Below are 3,084 nucleotides of genomic sequence, written 5' to 3'. Positions count from 1 at the left end.
AAATCAAAGCCCAGGGGCCTATTTTCTCACGAAGCTTCCAGAAGTCCGAAGGAGAGACGAAGAGGGGCCACGGAGGGGCCACACCATAGGGCGGCGCGGCCCCCCCTTGGCCGCGCCGGCCTGTAGTGTGGGGCCCCCGTGCCGCCTCTTGACCTGCCCTTCCGCCTATAAAAAGTCTCCGTGATGAAACCCCCAGTACCGAGAACCACGATACGGAAAACCTTCCAGAGACGCCGCCGCCGCCGATCCCATCTCGGGGGATCCAGGAGATCGCCTCCGGCACCCTGCCGGAGAGGGGAATCATCTCCCGGAGGACTCTACGCCGCCATGGTCGCCTCCGGAGTGATGTGTGAGTAGTCTACCCCTGGACTATGGGTCCATAGCAGTAGCTAGATGGTTGTCTTCTCCCCATTGTGCTATCATTGTCGGATCTTGTGAGCTGCCTAACATGATCAAGATCATCTATCTGTAATTCTATATGTTGCGTTTGTTGGGATCCGATGAATAGAGAATACTTGTTATGTTGATTATCAAAGTTATGCTATGTGTTGTTTATGATCTTGCATGCTCTCCGTTACTAGTAGATGCTCTGGCCAAGTAGATGCTTGTAACTCCAAGAGGGAGTACTTATGCTCGATAGTGGGTTCATGCCTGCATTGACACAGGACGATGTGAGAAAGTTCTAAGGTTGTGTTGTGATGTTGCCACTAGGGATAAAACATTAGTGCTATGTTCAAGGATGTAGTCACTAGTTACATTACGCACCATACTTAATGCAATTGTCTGTTGTTAGCAACTTAATACTGGAGGGGGTTCGGATGATAACCTGAAGGTGGACTTTTTAGGCATAGATGCAGTTGGATGGCGGTCTATGTACTTTGTCGTAATGCCCAATTAAATCTCACTATACTCATCATGATATGTATGTGCATGGTCATGCTCTCTTTATTTGTCAATTGCCCAACTGTAATTTGTTCACCCAACATGCTGTTCGTCTTATGGGAGAGACACCTCTAGTGAACCGTGGACCCCGGTCCAATTCTCTTTCTTGAAATACAATCTCTTGCAATCTTTGTTCTCTTGTTTTCTGCAAACAATCATCTTCCACACAATACGGTTAACTCTTTGTTACAGCAAGCCGGTGAGATTGACAACCTCACTGTTTCGTTGGGGCAAAGTATCTTGGTTGTGTTGTGCAGGTTCCACGTTGGCGCCGGAATCACTGGTGTTGCGCCGCACTACATCTCGCCGCCATCAACCTTCAACGTGCTTCTTGACTCCTACTGGTCCGATTAAACCTTGGTTTCTTACTGAGGGAAACTTGCCGCTGTGCGCATCACACCTTCCTCTTGGGGTTCCCAACGGACGTGCCAACCACACGCATCAAGCAAATTTCTGGCGCCGTTGCCGGGGAGATATAGACACGCTTCCAGGTGAGACTCCACTTCTCAATCTCTTTACTTTGTTTTTGTCTTGCTTAGTTTTATTTACTACTTTGTTTGCTGCACTAAATCAAAATACAAAAAAATTAGTTGCTAGTTTTACTTTATTTGCTATCTTGTTTGCTATATCAAAAACACAAAAAAATTAGTTTACTTGCATTTACTTTATCTAGTTTGCTTTATTTACTGCTACTAAAATGAGTAATCCTGAAGTTGAAGTTCGCACGTTTAAGCAACGAGGGGGAGAATGTTTGAGAGATGCTTGGTATAGAATTAGCGATGCTCATAATAGATGCACTAAGAAGCACTCCACCATTATTTTACTCAGGAATTTTTATGTTGGTATATCTAGCTGGAATAGATATGTTCTTGATAGTCTCGCAAAAGGTGACTTCCTAAGTACTCCTGCATTAGAAGCTAGTTGCATTATTGAGAGCTTATTTGGAATACCCCCTGTTGATAAAGTTAAAACTGAAATCTCTCTTGAAGATGTTATGAAAAAATTGGAAACCATAGAGAAAAATTTTCCAAGTATTGAAGCTAAATTGGAAATATTACTTGATAAAACTGATGAACTTGATAAATCCTTAGGAGGAATTGATGAAAGAATTAGTGTCCTAGGAACTAATGCTGACCATGATGATCAAATCAATAGGATTGACGAACTTGAAAAAGCTATGGGAACCTTGGGTTCAACATTTTCTTCTCTTAAATATAAGGAGAAAGCTTATGTGGGTAAGGAGCAAAAGTTTATGTATGTCTCTAAAGTGCCTAGACCAAAGAAGTATTATTATAGACCTAAAATTGACAAAGCCCTTAGTACCACTATGGATGGGGGAGCTCATGATAACGATGCACCATCTCTTGATAATACTTGATACACACTTTCTGCGCCTAGCTGAAAGGCGTTAAAGAAAAGCGCTTATGGGAGACAACCCATGTTTTACCTACAGTACTTTATTTTTATTTTGTGTCTTGGAAGTTGTTTACTACTGTAGCAACCTCTCCTTATCTTAGTTTTGAGTTTTGTTGTGCCAAGTTAAGCCGTTGATAGAAAAGTAAGTACTAGATTTGGATTACTGCACAGTTCCAGATTTCTTTGCTGTCACGAATCTGGGTCCACCTCCCTGTAGGTAACTCAGAAAATTAAGCCAATTTACGTGCATGATCCTCAGATATGTACGCAACTTTCATTCAATTTGAGCATTTTCATTTGAGCAAGTCTGGTGCCATTTTAAAATTCGTCAATACGAACTGTTCTGTTTTGACAGATTCTGCCTTTTATTTTGCATTGCCTCTTTCGCTATGGTGGATGAATTTCTTTGATCCACTAATGTCCAGTAGCATTATGCAATGTCCAGAAGTGTTAAGAATGATTGTGTCACCTCTGAATATGTCAATTTATATTGCGCACTAACCCTCTAATGAGTTGTTTCGAGTTTGGTGTGGAGGAAGTTTTCAAGGATCAAGAGAGGAGTATGATGCAACATGATCAAGGAGAGTGAAAGCTCTAAGCTTGGGGATGCCCCGGTGGTTCACCCCTGCATATATCAAGAAGACTCAAGCGTCTAAGCTTGGGGATGCCCAAGGCACCCCCTTCTTCATCGACAACATTATCAGGTTCCTCCCCTGAAACTATATT

This window comes from Lolium perenne, chromosome 1, assembly GCF_019359855.2.
Source record: "Lolium perenne isolate Kyuss_39 chromosome 1, Kyuss_2.0, whole genome shotgun sequence".
Taxonomy (NCBI): Eukaryota; Viridiplantae; Streptophyta; class Magnoliopsida; order Poales; family Poaceae; genus Lolium; species Lolium perenne.
This window is presented reverse-complemented; position numbering follows the sequence as displayed.